The following is a 17463-nucleotide window of genomic DNA, read 5'->3' as shown; positions in this document are numbered from 1 at the left end:
AGTGAAACAGGAAATGTATGAGTTGTTCAACACAAACCATAAAAATGTACACAAAATAAAATCTGTGATTTAGAAGTAAACCATGATTTTTCCCGCCATGTTCCAGTTCACATTTTAATGCAGAGAATCCAGATAAATCGTGACTTTCAGCTCCACTGTCCATAGTCTGTCAATAAATTAAGGTTTGTGGCTAGTGTCAATTGTAACTGTAGATATCTTTCCAAACTTGAATCTAACTTTCACAAGCTGAGTGTAGACCTCCCACCTAAACAAAACAGCTGCTATGAAGATGAATTTGCAGTGTTCAGTATTTGCTGCTTTAATAGTATTTCATTGGAGAATGAATACTTGAAACTGTATACACACAAAATGAAACCAGAAATATTACAAGTCTGTCCTTTCTGTGTCCCAGTCTCATCTCTATTTAACAGCTATTCAGGCTTTTATGTGGTGATGTAATAAGCAGCTGCACTAATCACCTGTGAACTATCAAGACTGGCACCGTTTATATGACATGTTGCTTTTTTTTATTCAGCGTGTCGTAAAATAAACTTTGAAATGCTCTTTGTAAAGCTGCTGAGATCCTGCCTAACTGTGAGGTTGTGATTCAGAGTTAAGGATTCATACCTTCAGATTCTTTTTTTGCACACCACCACCCAAACCCTTAAAGCCTGCGCCACCCTGGTTGTTATCTTCCCATTGGCCACTCATTTCTCTGGAAGTGCATTAGTTTATAGAAATTTAACAAGTGTTTTGCTTCGCTGTGTTTGCATTTCCAAGTGCGGCTCGGCTTCCCTTTGAGCGCATCCAGACGGCCGAGGTCAGAGCCGAGAGCTCCTGTCTGCACCGTCCCAGCTCTGTGCCAGCCAGATAAATGGACAGAGTGTTTGTAAGCTGTCTGAGCTTTTTGTGTTTGCACCGAGTCGCAACTTTGTATGGGGTCGAGGGGGTTTTCGGGGCAGCGAAATGAGATTTGTATGCAGACGACATCGCTCTGCCTCCCCCCCCGGTCCACTCTATGTCCTCTCACCTGCCTGTTGCAGTAAATCATAGAGCCATCAAGTGAAGCGTGTTGATGGGCCTGCACGTGCAAGAGCTTCGCTGCACCTGTCATGTGTATGTGTGTGCGTAATGAAGACGTAAAGGAAAAAAGAAAGGTCTTTGCAAATGTGCTTCCATGGGTGTCCACCTCACATCTTCTGCCTGGGGTGTGATTCTTCCTGCAGGCCTGGAGGTCGGCGATAAGAGAGTTTTGGATATCCGCCTAATGGCTCGGTAAATGCGTGTATGTGCGTCTGTGTTGGTAGTAGGGATTGAAACCGAGGTAGGTGGGTGTCAGACAGGAGGTCTGCAGATGCCTGTCCGACTGAGAGCTGCAAGGTCCCTCCTTTTGACAGAGTATCCATTCAGAGTCAATGAGCTGGGTCAAAGCCTGCACGTCAGGCTGCAGCTCGGCCTAGCACTGGGGCGGTCCAAGAGGTCAGTCTTATTCACATGGCGCTGTCATGCAAATGAACCCACCCACGCTTAAACAACTCTTGGAATTTTTATGTCTGCTCCCCTGGCCTTTTTTTTTTTCCCTTTTCCACCGTTTCTCCCCTTTTTTTCCCTCCCTCTCCTCCTCTCCAAATCTCTCTCCCCTATATTCACAAAGTCATTGACGAGACATTCAAAGCTTTTTAAATTGGCCAGATTCATTGTGGCTGCACTAAAGTAGGGGGGAACGGAGAGAGGGAGAGTGTAAAGAGGAGTGGGCCTAAATATACTCCGGTCTGAAAGCAGTTAGATCATGTTCTTTTCATGGTCCGATTAGAATCAAATCGATCCCCCCGCCCCTCCTGACACTCCAAGTTTTGAAGAGGAGCAACCGAACAAAGATTTCTTGGCTTAGACGGGGGGAATGAATGAGCAAACCTGAATGCTAAACACACTCTTAAAAGTCTCATTCTGAAGCATCACAATAGCAAAGAGAGCAAATTTGTTTTGAGTGTGAGTGAGAGATGTTTGTGTGGATGACAGAAAGATATCTCTACAGTTCTGATACCGTAGGAGCATCCTGGACGAGACGTGGGCGACATGTAAATCAGGAAAACACACAGACTTCAGTGGAAGAGCTTCTCTAAATGGCAAATGAAAGGTTTTTTTTTTTTTTTACACAAAGCTACTTTATCAGGAAGAGCCATCTTTCAGTTAAGGAGTATTTTTGTGTAACAGGTTTTTGTGGGATGTGAGGTTATAAATACAAAGTACAAAGAAGTGGGTCAGGGTGAGAAGGCTGGTATGGCCCGAGGTGTCCAACGACGGAGAGCACGACTGGACGCCGTCTCTACTCGACTCTCCTCCTGCGAGGCGACCGCTGAGGGTGAGGCGAGGGAGGGGTGGAGGGTTTTGAACTTGGCGACACCCTTTCTGCACCTGCAGCTGTGAAAATCATCTGCTTATTCTCCCACTAAAGTGCAATAACTCTTGTTTTATGGGCTTTTAAGCAAACAAGTAATTCACCATCTGAACCAGTTTGCTGAAGTCCCTAAGACAGAAGGATTTTGTTTTTTTACTTACTCTTGCTGTTCAAGAAATATTTGTATCTCAAAAATATATAAAAGTCTCATAACGTAAGAAAGACAACTTTTTGCTGTGTTAAAATGCTTTTTTTTTTTTTTTTTAGATAATCCAGTGGTTTTAAAGCTGTTTATAATCAAAGGGATAAAACTAAATTCTCACTTACAGTGGGGCAAAAAAGTATTTAGTCAGCTACCGATTGTGTAAGTTCTCCCACTTAAAATGGTGACAGGTCTGTGATTTTCATCATTGGTACACTTCAACTGTGAGAGACAGGATGTCGGGAAAAAATCCAGGAAATCACATTGGAGGATTTTTTAAGAATTTATTTGTATATTATGGTGGAAAATAAGTAGTTGGTTACCTAAAAACAAGCAGGATCTCTGGCTCTCACAGACCTGTAACTTCTTTAAGAAGCTCTTCTGTCCTGCACTCGTTACCTGTATTAAAGGCACCTGTTTGAACTCGTTATCCGTTTAACAGACAACTGTCCACAGCCTCAAACAGTCAGACTCTAAACTCCACCATGACCAAGACCAAAGAGCTGTCGAAGGACACCAAGAACAAAATTGCACACCAGCACCAGGCTGGGAAGAGCGAATCTACAATAGACAAGCAGCTTGGTGTGAATAAATCAACTGTGCTTCACTATTATTAATCTAATGATAACATATCAGTCAGAAGGGCCAAAGCAGGACTTTTATTTAACCATTTATGTACATTTACATATGTAGGATTGTTCATGCAAGACTTTTCCTTGTAACAGACTATTTTTACGTTACTGTACTGGTACTTTTCCTTCAGTAAAGGATCGACCTGCCTTGATGTCTGTGCTCTAAACTTGTTTTATCCTGCTTCAGTGAGGCCATTTTCTCAGCTGCGTTTGTGGTTAATGGGCATGCTTGCATACACAACAGCCACACTGTAGTAAAAGAAAAGCTTAAATGTACAAATATGGCAGCAAAAGTGCCAGATAAAATGTTTAAGAATGATGGAATATTGTAACATTTAAAAACAGAGGAAATAACAGCAGATATGTGTCGATACTATATTTCTAAGGCAATTTCAATACAGTAAAACTGCAACTTTATGGCACCACATTGTAAGCAATGAATTATTTAGAAAAGTACAGATCTTTGATGTGGGCATTATTTACAGAACATGAATGAACATAAACATGTGAATGTATACTTTTTGCATCTTCCACCACTGTTAAGTGCACCATACCGGTAAAATGAAATTCATAAAAAAATACACCAGCCAAACCTTTGCTTCCCAGGGTTAGACATCTTCATATCAAAAACAAAACAATGGCTTTTTAATTTTTTTATTTTTAACAGTGGCAGGTATTTCTATTATTCTGTCCATTCTATTTATATCAGTTAAGGCGGACGAAATAACAACAGATACAGCCTTCAAAATGATCCTACACTTCTGCAAGCCAGCTTCTCTAAAACCTGAATGTTATAACCTTAAAGAAGGGAGGGATTAGAGCAGGACCACTGGATTAGGCTGCATTAGTTTTAGCTCGGTGTACCTAATAGAACCAAAATCCTTATTCCTCTAATTAAGATTTAACTGATTAATGAATATTACTGTATGTTAATAAGGCTCCATTTATTTCTTTTACTGTCTATTCAAAACACAGCAGTGAAGTCTGGTAGATTTTGACCAGTAGGTTTTTTTCAGAGCCAAAACTCAGACTGATTATTAGCAATCAAGGTAACAGATCCCCGACATTTGGAACTTGGAGGGAAAAAAAAACAAAAAACTGATGTCAAAAATTTAGAAAAACTGAAACTTAAACACAAAACTTTGATTTATTGATTGATATACGTTCATTTGTGTTTCACATGTTAAGTTAAAATAAAATAACTTTTAAACTGTTATCCAGTGTTGACATGTAACGAATCAATTACTTGTGACTGTTAACCAATCGGATAGTGTCGTGGGCGGGACTTTGGCTACAGATAGGGAGAGGTGGCTGCTTTCAAGAAAAGGGAGACATTTTTAAAACTGAAATTGGTTTAAAAATTAATAACGTGCTAATAATCTAACAAATGCAGAATTTCCCATCTGATCAGTTGACCCCTGAAGAATATGTTTAGACATATAACTGCAATAATTTCATTCATGGTATTGATTTGTTAGATGTATTGCTGTAAATAATAATTTAAAAAAGCCAAACAAACTGCAGTCATTGTTGATCCCAAGTAAACATTCTACAGTTAAACTGTAGAGCTGCTTCTCCTTTATAATCAATATTCCTCCATTGTAAAAGTGGCCCTAATACTATGTTCTGCCATGGCTTCTTTAAATAAAAGTGTTTTTTGTTTGCATGCATTAATTTCCAGTCCTTAATATTGTATTTATTCATCTGTCTGTTAAAACAAGCAGAAACCTACACAAATTCATGTTGTGCTGTAAAATATTTTTTAAAGAGCTTTTTCATGACATATCCACAGATTACAAACATGTCGGCATAAATTTCGAGGAAAGTTTGTGAAAACATGCACAAGATTTAAAATGTTTCCATTAGATCGAACACTAGAAGCCCGCGGTTTGATTATTTCTCCAAGTTTAAACATCATATAGCTGCAGTGAAGAGCTGGAACAAGTTGAAGTTGTATACAATTTATGATTCAGCCTCACGGTGTAGAAAAAGCTGCTTCAGAGGGAGCCTGAAAGCTGTAGGTAAACACGTGAACCTCAGCCCCTCTCTGCTCCCTCAGCGCTGTTACAGCAGCAGTCTGAGCTTATAGCATGACGACTAAGTTGTTTGTGTTCTGAATCCTGAGAGAAGCCAAACAACTCTGTGGAGGTGGAGGGACGGAGGGGAGCGACCACCCTGCAGCTGCCCCCTTCTCTCTCCTCCTCACTCCCACCTCATCCCTTCATTCTCCTATTCATCCTGCAGCTGCAGTCTTGTGCCCCTCTCTCTCACTCTGTCATACAAAGTTTCTCTCCCTCTCTCTCTTTCTCCATTTGTCCCCGAGACACAAAGATGGATGGAGAAGCTCCTGGAATGGGGCTCACAATAGGTTGTGCCACAAGGTGAGCAGCCTCAGCTGCATACGGCCCAGTGCTGCCTTTTTTAGCTCCTGCGAGGCTCCTAACCCGACTGGAGTATGTGTGTGTTAAGGGGGGTCTGAGCGGCACAGTATGGCAACAGATGCTTTTGTTCGGCCAAAAGTCTGAAAGGGGCCTTGGGTGGGGGGCTTAGCAGTGTCAGAGCACAGAGTCATTTTTCTCTCCTTTTTCTCTCAGTCTGCCCCTCTTTCTCTGCAGCTCTCTCTCCCCAGCTGTGCCTGCCGTGGCGGCTGAGCAAGAGGAAATGTGAGGGCAACGGCATGATGGAATACGTAAGTGGGGCGCGCGGTTTTGGCCTGTTTTGTGGGCGACTTCATTAAAGGGTCGTTTATCTGGCCTGTGATCCCATTGTCCTGGGCCTTCTTTATCAGCCCCGGTGTGTCAGGGGGGCGTAATTGGCCGATTGGCCACGGTCTGCACATGCTGAGGTGATTTATAAAGCTGTGAATGGAGCTGACTCCTCTCCGGGCAGTGCTCCCTCTCCCATATAGGAGACACTGCACTGCAGAATAACACTGAATAAATGCAGAAGAAATGTGAAAAGGATGAAACGTCCCCAAAGCTCTTTGTGCAAGTGTGAAATCAGAGGCTTGAATAAAAGGGCTGCAGAATCACTCTTTCTCTTGTCATCTATTTTCTCCACCTTTATACTCTGCCTGACTTTGTTGTTTCATCTCCTTGGACTTTCCTCTGCTCTGCGGTCCTTTCATCGTTTTTTTTTATTCTCATTTTCTCTATATTTCATGCTATGAATCATGGTCAGAGTGTAACGATCTTTTTTACCTTTTGGCCAGTCAAAGTGATTCCCATTAGTCAAGAAATGTTGAAAAAGGAGGAAAACGGTTCCATTTTTATTCATTAGTTTCACCTACTCAATGCATTGCAAATTAAGCAATTTCAGGCAGTTGGTGGATAAAATGAACATTAATTTAAATGACTGGACGGTTCAGATGCACGTAGTTTGGTGGAGTGTTCAGGTATGTTTGAATGACTGTTGCAGTGCCGAGATTGTGATTGCAGGTGGGAGTGGGTGCTGGCTTTATGTGGTGCCATGGTGTTGTGAGGTTGGCTCTTAATGACCTCCTAATTAAAGCAGGCCCTCCTCTCAATGGGCTGATCATGTAGGGGAGGTCAGAGGTCATTTTCAGGGCTGCTGGTGGCCAGAGTTCCTGCTCCATGCTAATTACCCTCCAATACACACAAATTAAGGCAACGTGATCATTTCTGGCCTGTAAATGTTTTGAGAATATCTGCTTCCAAGTGGAATCAGAACAGTTGTCTTTAATGTTTTAATGACAAGTATAGTTTTCTTTTCTGTTTAGATTGAATTCACAATCCCGTGTTTCTGTTGTCAGTCTCCCTCAGGAACTTTTGCTTTGTCTGAACACAGACCCTAAGTTCATTAAGTCAACCTAAGTGTTTGTCTAAAAGCTAGACGAGACAACTTAAATCCCCATCCAGTGTTTGTGGACTTTCAGATAATGTCTGCAAACATTCGTAAGGAAAATCACAGGACAATTGTAATTTTTAAGTGTTTAATTACACTCATAGTTTGAGATTACTTCCTCTTCAGGTGGTGTAGATTGCTCAGCCTTATCTGATGGTTACAAACATAAAGAAAAGGTGATGATAAAAGGAAGCTAATTGCAAGTTCTCTTCTTTCAAAGGGGCTGATAAGGAGAAAATTAGTGCAATTTTATGGAAGCCATGTTCTAGCAAAGACATTTCCTCTGTTACCACCTTCCTCAGTTCTCTGAAATAGGCCAAAGTCCTGTGTTGGAGCCTCGGGAAGGCCAGGCGAGGAGGAGGAGGAGGAGGAGGAGGCGGAGTCCAGCTCTGGTTTAATGTAGCTGATTGTGTTCACATGAAAAAAGGAACAGTTTCTTCTGTGTTAATTTTCAATTTTGTTGCCGTCTGTGTGCCCGGCCTTTGTGTCCAATTCTTCTTCCCTCCCTAAACGGCACCACCACCCCTCTCTTTTTCTTTTCTGTTCGCTCCTCCTCTCGTCAGGCCGTCTAGATTATGTTGCTAAGGAGATTCTTCTCTTTCTTTCCCCCCCTTTTTTTGCTTTTTCACTGTTTCCCATTGATTTGGCGTTAATGCGTTTTGAATGCCCCTTGGTGTGTGCCGAGCGCTGGGGGAGGAGGAGCACAGGGTCTTGCCGAGTGGAGGAATTTCAATCTGAAGCAGTTAGGTGGGGGTCCGTGTGGGTTAAGGCCCAAAGAGAGGCACTCAAGTGAGAACTGAAGTGGTTTGCAGAGCTGAGGAACCTCTCCGACAGCCACTCCCCCTCCTCTTCTTCCCACTCTCTTTTTCAGGGCTCACTCCTTCATTCGCAGCCCACAGGTGCACTGTCAATCTTTCCTTTTCATATCCAAAAACGAACCCATGAGTAAAACAAACATATTATTTCCCTCAGTGAGAAAAAAAGGGAAGAAATGAGTCCAGCAGCTTGCACAGCACATTAGGTGTGCAACAGTTCAGCTCATGATACAAATCGTGGTTTGGGATTAAAGTTTAGGAGGTTCTGGTACTGTGAGAAAGAAAAAGGTTTCTTTTCATCCCTTATAAAAAGCATAAATGCTGTTATTCACGGACCATATTTCTAGCCACAGCCCAGTATCTCGAGGAGTTATGTCCCTACTGGATGGTTACACAGCTCATCATGTACGTCCAGTGCCAACATTCAGTGCCAATGTGTAGCGTGTTTATGAAGCAGAAAGTGAGGCTGGATGGGAACGCAGCCAGTCTGACTTTCATGCAGTCAGCTGGAGTTTGTCTCCCGTTGCAGGCCTTTTGCATCTTTATTAGCCATAACCACACCCTTTCCCGGTAGGTTTTGCAGAATTATCCGCAGCTGACATCCAACTCTGGTGATGGATTGGAACCCCATAATGATATTGCACTCAGGGAACCTGCAGAGATCAGTGTTTGCATGTGCATTGGCTGTTCTTTAAAAGATCTGCTCTGCTGAAAATTAAGTTTTTAACATTGTTAGCATGTTCGTATAGTATTTTTAATGTGATAGTGCTTATTCCATGAGTGAAACAAGCATTGAATGTCAGGGCTGAGTGTTGTGCTTTAAAATTTCAGTCTACCAGCGGCATTTTTAAAACCACAGATTCAGACTTCGAGAGACGGATGAGTTGAAAAATTCCCAAAGAACCAATCCTGTCATCTTGCAGGGTTGATTTTTCTTTGTGTCATTATTCTTCTTCAGAATCAGCTTTGAACATGTGTGGCTGAATTAGTCCAGTATTACAACTTGCTCTTGAGCAGCGTGGAGCGGTTTTATGGTGGCTGAGCAGAGTTGTGAGTGAGCTGGTGGGAGGGTTGTCTAAGAGGCAACATTTTAGAGTTGCATCTAAACCATTTTAAGTCAGGAAAATCTCCTAAATATTTCACTTTGATACACACAGATGAGTTTTTCGGGGTTAAATCTACAACCAGAGAGGCATTTTAGCTGTCTAGTCTTTTCTTATTACTTTCTACTAAATAATTTTTGAGCCTAACCTTACTCAAATCGAATCTTTTCACATTAGAAAACAATTTATGGCTTGTTTTGAAAAGCGATGACACATGATTTGTCCAGCTTGAAGGCCTTATTGTGTGAAGGCTGCTCTCTCTGATGTTCTGTGGTCACATCTGCAGCAATAAAAGACTTTATGGAGGGGCTTTGTCCTGCTGTGAATCATCTTCATCCAGTATTATAAAACTTTACTAAAAACACTCCTTGCTTCTAACCACTTCCACCTCCAGCCTAGCATCTGTAATCCAACTGGGATGGAAAAAGTATTCAGGTGCACTATAGAGAAATAAGCTGTGCATTAAAGTCTCTAGCAAATTCAGGACATCTTACACATCTAAAAGCTTATTTACGTCATTTAAATGTTATTTTTACATATACAATGTTCCATCTTTTTACATTAGTTATGAGGAGACAAATCACCTGGGGGGAGAAGAAATGCTGGTCGTGATGTTGATTCTGTAAAATTATAAGGTGCTACATACACGTGTTGCTCTCAGTCTATTGGAATGTCTCACTGTGATATAAAACTTTTACATTTGTTAACACACCACGAGACCAAGTAATGACTTTTCCAGCCCGAATCCGGCAAAAGAGAAGAGGTTGATTAGCTGTTGTATTTTGGTTTTTAGTTTTATTTCATTTTAACTTCTTTATTTGTTTCACCTCATTAAATGGTATATTTTGTTTGCTCAGCTCCCTCCCTCCTCCTCTGTGACTCTCTCACACTTTCCCCCCTCACATCTGTCTCTGCCCTGTAGCTGTGTGAGAAGTATCCCTGCAAAACGACCTCTCAGACCGTTTCATCGACATCAGCGCTTAACATAATTAGACAATCAGAGGTTTGCCTCCAGCAGAGGCTGCTGCTCCGTGAAGATCTCTGTCGTCCAGCTGCTGTGTGCATCACTCGGGCTGCCTTTGGTGAGGTTCAGTGCAACATTACAGAAGCAAACACGGAGGAAGCTGCAACACTTAACCCTAATCATATGCCGGCTATTCTCAAGGGCTTTCTCCATTACATGAAAACATAGAAGGCTGCTGGAAATTTGCTCTTGTTTTCATGCATTTCAGAGAAGAACTGAAACAAGCAGCCAAATGATCTCTGACTTCTAGTGTTCACCTCTAGTTTGCAAAAGTGCAGTTGATGTACAAAATTTCTAAATGGTAAAAGATGCTTGAATGAAGGGAAAAAACGATCGTTTCACCAGGCAGATGACCAAGTTAGAGCTACTTTAACCAGTATTCTATTATTAACAGTGACTACTCGTGTTAGAGGTGTTATTCATATCGATGCAGATAATTTTCACTTTCCTGCTGTTGGATGGATTTTTATAGCTTCTTATTTCCATGATTTTCATCTCACAGCCTCACTGTTTTTTCACTCTTTTTTCATTTTGTTCCAGTTGTTGTCAGCAAAAAAGCAGAAAATAGCCAGCTTATTACCTTCCCAGAACCAAACAGCAGAGTTGTCTGATAGCGAGGAATGTTGTGCAACTTTAGCCGCTCTAAAAGTAGATATTTTAAGTATTTGAAGAGCAAAAAAAAATCTGAAGGGAGAGAAAGTGCTGGACCTACAGTCATAGAAAAAAATATTAGACCAACATTGTTTTCAATGCCTGGTACCACTGAAGGTGTAATACCTGAAGAATGTAATGAACGCGACAAAAATGCAGCTGATCACATAATACTTTATGACCTATTTGACATGCTTAAGCTTAATTGTATTCCCAGGCTATATAAGAGGCCATTTGTAGCACTACACATGCAAAGGCCTAGAGTGGCTTCCTGCTTACGTTCAAGCCGCAGCACAACTCAGAGGTTGTCAGCTCTCACATAATGCCTAAAACTAAAGAATTATGCGAAGCCACAAAGGCAGCCATCTTGGCACTGCTGGAATTCCAATTTAAAACCTGTGGAAAATCAAACACAAAATGGAGAACCACAAGCCCCAAAAACAAAGCAAATTAGTTTGAATTTGTGCAACAGTAACGGGCTGCTGTGACAGCAGAACAATGTCAGAAGCTGGTGGAGAGCATGCCAAGGCGTATGACAGAAACAGTGGTTATAGAATCAAGTATTAACTCCTGTGTGGATCATGTGACTGAAACAGACAGAAAAGAAAAGATGGAATGCCTAAAAGCACAGTTTTTGGCAGTACAATGCCATTGATATAACAACTTAAATGATCTTGGTTATTATAAAGAAAACCATGGAAAATAGCTAGATATCAGGTCCTAAGTTTAACTCTTATAATATATTTTTGTTGTTATTGTATTTGTCCAAACAAATGCATCTTTAGCAGGCTTTAAAATGAACAAGAAATTGAAGAAAATAAGAGTGGTCTATTTTTTTTTCCACGATTGTATATTCAACAAGTGACTTGCATGACCCCGGATGAATGCTAATTTCCACTGATACCAGCTGAAATCTAGAAAGAAAAAATCCCTTTAATAACCAATTCAGAATGCACACATCATGATGGCTTGATTATGAAATTACTGGACATCATCATTTTCGGTAGTTGGAATATGAGAAACTTAGTTAAACTAGTTAAAGTATTATTTAAAGGTAAATATATATGTGCAGCACTTAGTCTTGAATCTCAGACTTTTTGCCACATGATGACATTTAGCAAGTACTGACAGCATGTGTCAAAATCTTGCTGTGCTCCATATTATACCACTTTCTAAATATCGTACACAACTTTACTTATAGCTGTTTCATACTGTGTAAATACAGAATATAAGAAATGATCATTCTTTATAATGAAAAGAGAACCTGACCTTCTGAATGTCTAGCTGCCAACCAGGTGCACACTGAATCTGGAAATACATGTTTATTATTTTGCCAAAGTATTGATCATAGAATCTGACAAGCACGAGCACAACTCATTTAGCAGCCACAGTGAACATAAAATGAGCTTCTACACTGAGTTTTGTGCAAAATCGAACACTTTTCAAGTGCTTTGTAAGGCATAAAACCAGGGTCTGTGTAGATCACTAGAGCTGATGGCTGACTGCAGATTTCTAGGAGGCAGGATTCTCTGGAACCAATTACTTTTGTCATCCGTGCACCACATCTCAGCAGCATTTAATGGTCTTTTCGGTTGATAAGGCCTACAAATAATAAGATAATAGCCTTTAAAGTGGGCAAACAATTAATTATTGAGTTGAATAAAAGCCTGTCAGCGGAGCTTTGTTTGGTCTGAAATTGGTAGCAAACAACATTTGAAAAGTGGCTGTGTGTCTCCAGACGTGTTCTTGTTGTTAGATGCTACAGGTGGATGCTTGAAGTTGTTGGCTCTGAGTGAATTAAACCTATTCTACACCAGCGTCAGGGTTGACCTCTGACCTGTGACCCTAATTTAGTCGTCACCAGTGTGCTACAAGGAGACAAACACTCCCAGCTGCTGAGGATCTCAATAGCCTTTAACTGGAGGGGAGGAGAGGCCATTCTGTAGCAGCAGCCAAAGTAGACTCAAGACTCTTGTGGCACTCTTGTAGGAAGTCACTTGAGACTGTTGTGGCAGCCGATACAACCATTTAAATGTGCACACCCCACCCACAATGAAAATGATGAGATGTGTGCAAATCGTGAAAGCCATGCCTATTGAATATTCAGTTTTTATGTTTTCTCTGTTTATTTTCAGTCTTTGCTGGGACCTTCTCTCGGCGTAAACGGGTCTATTTATACCCGTAGTGCTGACATAAATCATACAAAATGCGTACACAGAGAAGAAAAAGACAAATCACCTGACACATTTTTGAAGCGTTCCTTTATTTAAGTAATAATGATGCCGCTTTGGTCGGGAGAACAGACTAAATTACAGATTACTATGCCGCATCGTTGTCAATTATGGTCTGCTCTGTTTGCTTAGTTGGTCGTCGCTTTGATTGGATAATGATACACTGAGCTTTAAGGAGAGATATAGATGAACAAAGAAACATTTCACTCCCCGGGTACACCAGCAATCATCTCTGTATGCTTTGTGCTGCTGACGAACCCTTTCTCTGTACAAATGTGGGTTCACAAGAATGGAGGACAAACACTCAGTAGGGTCACCACACTTTGAAACTGTGTAGTTGTAAGGCACGCTAAAATACAGTGCCTTCCATAAGTATTGGCCCCTCTGGTTAAGATGTGTTGAAAGCATTAAAATAAATTCAATTTTTATTGCAGAAGCATACTCTCACACTGAAAATTGTTGAAAAATGTATTGTAGGAGAAGATTATGTGCTGTTTTGTTGGCAAAAAGGGGTTTACAAAGTGTTAGCGTAATAATTTTGGGACACATGATTTGATGTAAAAAAAAAAAAGATTTCTTAATGTGTGATCCCCCCCCCCCCCCCCCAACTCACACACACTGAATAAATGCACTTGAATTAAAGGTTGGATTTTCCTCTTTTTTTAATTGTGGGTCTATATTATTTAGAAAAAAACTGATTTTATTAGACGCTAAAGAACACATCTTAACCAGGGGTGCCAATAATTATGGAGGACGCTGTAATTTAATTTGCCTTCTTCCTAGCGAACATTTCATTACTTTCCATAAAAGCTGTAAATGTGAGAGTGACCTTTGAGTGAGCCAGCTGTAATTATTAAATTGAAATGATATAAAGGCTTGAATGAGCTCTTTTTAAATGGAGATTAAAAAGAACATTCTCATTTGCAGGAGGCATGAACCTACACTGTTTTTCAAAATTGGAGCAGCTGTTAGGAGTTACTCCCAAATTCTAGTTATGGGACTGATTTAAAATTATGCCTAGTAAAAATGCAGGTTCTCTTGTCAAGTGGATTGTTTTGATCGTGGTGGAGGATGAATAAAATTATCTGTAAGTCCTGTGGGAAACATGACAAACATTCCACCAATGTGGACGCCACTTGTTCAGGAGGTAAAATACACAGCTCAGAAATGTTTACACACAACATATGTATGCACTCGCTGCTGAAGCCACCTGTTTTTCCCCCTTTGCATGACGCACACATGAGAAAATGCATGTACACACATCGGACGTACACACACACATGCAGCGCAACAGTATCTACCGCAGCTGCAGTGGGGTGCCATCACTGGTCATGTCTTCATACGTTTGATCCTTTTGACTGGGAGCTTCACTGCTGGAGGAGAAAAAACAGCAAAACTGAGCTAATGTGTGTCTTTGTCCTCCATGGGAGGGGAGAGCCTTTCTTCTCCCCAAGTACAAATCGCAAGACTTTGGCTGCATTCTCCCAGGACAGAGGGAGGCAATGGCGGAGAGAAAGATCCCAATCAGACATTGATCTGAACCAAACTAATCCCCCATTGGTGCCAATGTGACCTTAAAAAATCGGCTTAGAGCAGCTCGGTTAAACTGGACACGGTTTTCTATTTAAGTGGCCCCAGCACAGCCCACCCCAATTTTGCCACCCACAGACATTAGTAGAAGAGAATTAAGACGCATACATTCATAACACTTTTCATTACAGCGAGGGTGGGGCTGTGGGTGGTGTTATCTGCTGCCCTCACACAGTGAAAAACAGCTCCACAACAGGGATAAGCCTGTGGGCCTGAGGAGAGGAGATGGGATGATATCTTCCTTTTTATCTTCTACCATTTTTCATTGTTGAAGTTTGGCGTTAGAGAAGGTCTTTTTTTCCATCTTCCCAAGTATGGAAATGGAGATTTTCTTTGGTCTCATGTGCTGCGGACTGCACACAGTGGATCTGGAAAGTTTTCAGCAGTGTACAGATAAGAAAATATTCTTCATCCTCCTTCACATTCAGTATGAATATTATCTTGGTTAAATAATGTTGGAAGCATGACAGTGGAGTCAGAGGTCAAGTCCAGCCCTGGTGTCATCAGGTTGTGCTCCACCACTGCGGCCACGACTGAAGTATAAATATGTATCAACTGTTGAATTGACGACATAAAATTGATATTGATTGAGGAGTCATCCTCTGACCTTTCCTCTAGCGCCACCATTAGGTTGATGTTTTTGATGTTTAGTTTTATGTCTGCACTAGATGGTTTGTCAGAAAATTTGGTACAGCTATAGATGAGGTTTTATCTTGAAATCTTTACAATTTACAGCAGTTCAACTCACAAAAGCCCCATCTCACTATATAAAAGCTACTCCTTGTTTATTTAGCAGGACATCTGAACCAGGAGTTAAACTGTTGTGTCACTGGTTTTACAAATTCATGTTATCTCACTTAAGAAAATGTGATGATGATCAATCATGTTTTACATCTATCACGGCATGAATGTTAAGCTGAAGCTTGACTTTTAAAAAACACAGACTGCAAATCTAATTGCTTTGTGAATTCTACTTATTGAGGTTATTTTGTCTAAAGGAGTATCTCAAAATTTTAAAAAAAACTGACAGCACCAACTTTATTCAGACTTTCATGGTTTTAAGTTGATGGACCTCAGTAATTTTTCTTCTAGTGTCATACTGCCACTACACTGTTCACATGATCAGTTTTGAGTTTTTTTTTCCCTCTTAACACTAAAAAGGAAAGATAACTGCTTCACTTTTACTTTTTGTTTAGTGGCGATTCATACATGTTTTTATGCTAACACGCTGTTTTAAGATGGTAAATGTTGCCTTTAAATTAATTAGCATATCAACTTTTGACTTTGCGTTTTGTTAAAGTTCAGCTTAAACCATGTTGTTGCGATGCCTCTATCGTCCCTGGTCTCCTCATTGTCATTCCTCTTACATTTATATGGCACCACTGCATGCTACATACCATACAAACACAACTTTGTGTTTTGTTCTCTCTGCAGCTATATTTAGCTCCTGAGCTGCATGTTCTTGAGCTGTGGTTAATAGCCACAATCACCAATCTTCCCAGTGTTTGTGTTCTCTTGTTTGTTGTCTGTTTATCTTTATTATTTTTTTCTTTCCCCTTTCCCCTCGCCCCAACAGGTCGAGGCAGATGTCTACCCTTCCTGATCACGGTTCTGCTGGAGGTTTCTTCCTGTGTAAAGAGTTTTTTTTCATCACACTGGCAACAAAGAGCTTGTTTAAAGGGAATCATTTTGATTTGTGGGATTTCTCCTTATATTATTGGAAGGTTTTTACATTACAACATGACGGAAACTGAACTGAATTTGAATTGTCATTGTGAGTGTGTTAACAAGCTGTGCTGTAGGATGTATCTCAAGGCATCAACTGTGTCCTGGTGTCATTCTAAAATAAACAGATAAAAATATCTAGATATTGTTCTTTCTCAGCAATGAGACCTCACATTAGTAATATTAGCTTCAACAGAACACCTACCCTGCATTACAAATTACATACCTTTTCTTTTTCCTTCATTACTCACTACAGCTCTTACAAAGTGCGTAGTGTGTAATGCAGCATACATGCTATTAGGACATACTATTTGTCATTATGTTAAGCTTTGACCCTCTTACTCATTAATCTGTTGCAGTTTGCGTTGGGAAATGAGCAGTTTGTACGCTTCTGGTGGCTTCAGCTCATTACTTGTGTGGGACACAGTGATGTATCTTCCACTGTGCAGATAACTGTGGGTCAGAGTGGTCAGAAAAACATGATGGGTTGCATGCTGCAAAATGAGACCAGATATGGAGGGAGTTTGTCGTATTTTCAGCATTGTGCTATTGAAGTAGTATATATTGGAACATATGCACTTATATAGTATGGTAGTTGGGACATTCAACGCACTGATAGTGTAGACGGAATATTTCCTGTTCAAGAGGCAAAGGTCAAATTCAACATTGCGGTTTCCTCTTTCACTCTGGTTTGATGCTCTGTAAAAGCACATGACCCTGCACACACTGTAATGACGACATAATTTCAGAATGACCTCAAGCGCTTGGTATCTGTGTTTTTCCCTCAGTATGCCACTGTGGCAGTGAGCATTGTGAACTTTGAAAACAACAAAACCCATGTTCACTGCAGCAGCCAGTCTCACATTAGCTTTCTCTGGCTGCAACCAACATCTTTACTTCTGCTTCTGATTAGAGAGCCTGAACCCCGAAAACTAATGGCACCTCCTCTGCGTCTGTGCCCGCCTGTCTGTCTGTGACTGTGTGTGGGAGGTTAGTACACGAATGGATAAGAGGGATCCTGGAGGGGACTTTGTTTGTATGTACAGCGCTGTGAGACTGAGACTAACGAACATTAAAGAGGGTAAAGAAACATTAAAGATCTGTGTTGTGGCCTGCCAGCTTTTTAGGCCTATCTGAAGACAGGACTATTTTGAGCATGGGTAAAAAGCATCTCAGCTTTGTTATAGCGAGTATAGAGGAGAAAAAAATCAACCACAGTAAAAATAAC

General features: G+C 40.8%; 1 long non-coding RNA gene across 1 annotated transcript in view; it reads left to right on the top strand.

The window, feature by feature from the left end:
* The window catches only part of LOC127533753 (uncharacterized), a 33320-nt gene extending 16948 nt beyond the window's left edge, over positions 1–16372 (top strand). The window contains exon 3 of the long non-coding RNA XR_007941497.1: positions 16087–16372. This is a non-coding gene — a long non-coding RNA (uncharacterized LOC127533753). The remainder of the gene's footprint in view (positions 1–16086) is intronic.
* The last annotated feature ends 1091 nt before the right edge of the window (positions 16373–17463 follow it).

The sequence above is a fragment of the Acanthochromis polyacanthus genome, chromosome 4 (assembly GCF_021347895.1).
Source record: "Acanthochromis polyacanthus isolate Apoly-LR-REF ecotype Palm Island chromosome 4, KAUST_Apoly_ChrSc, whole genome shotgun sequence".
In the NCBI taxonomy this organism is placed as follows: domain Eukaryota; kingdom Metazoa; phylum Chordata; class Actinopteri; family Pomacentridae; genus Acanthochromis; species Acanthochromis polyacanthus.
This window is presented reverse-complemented; position numbering and strand designations above follow the sequence as displayed.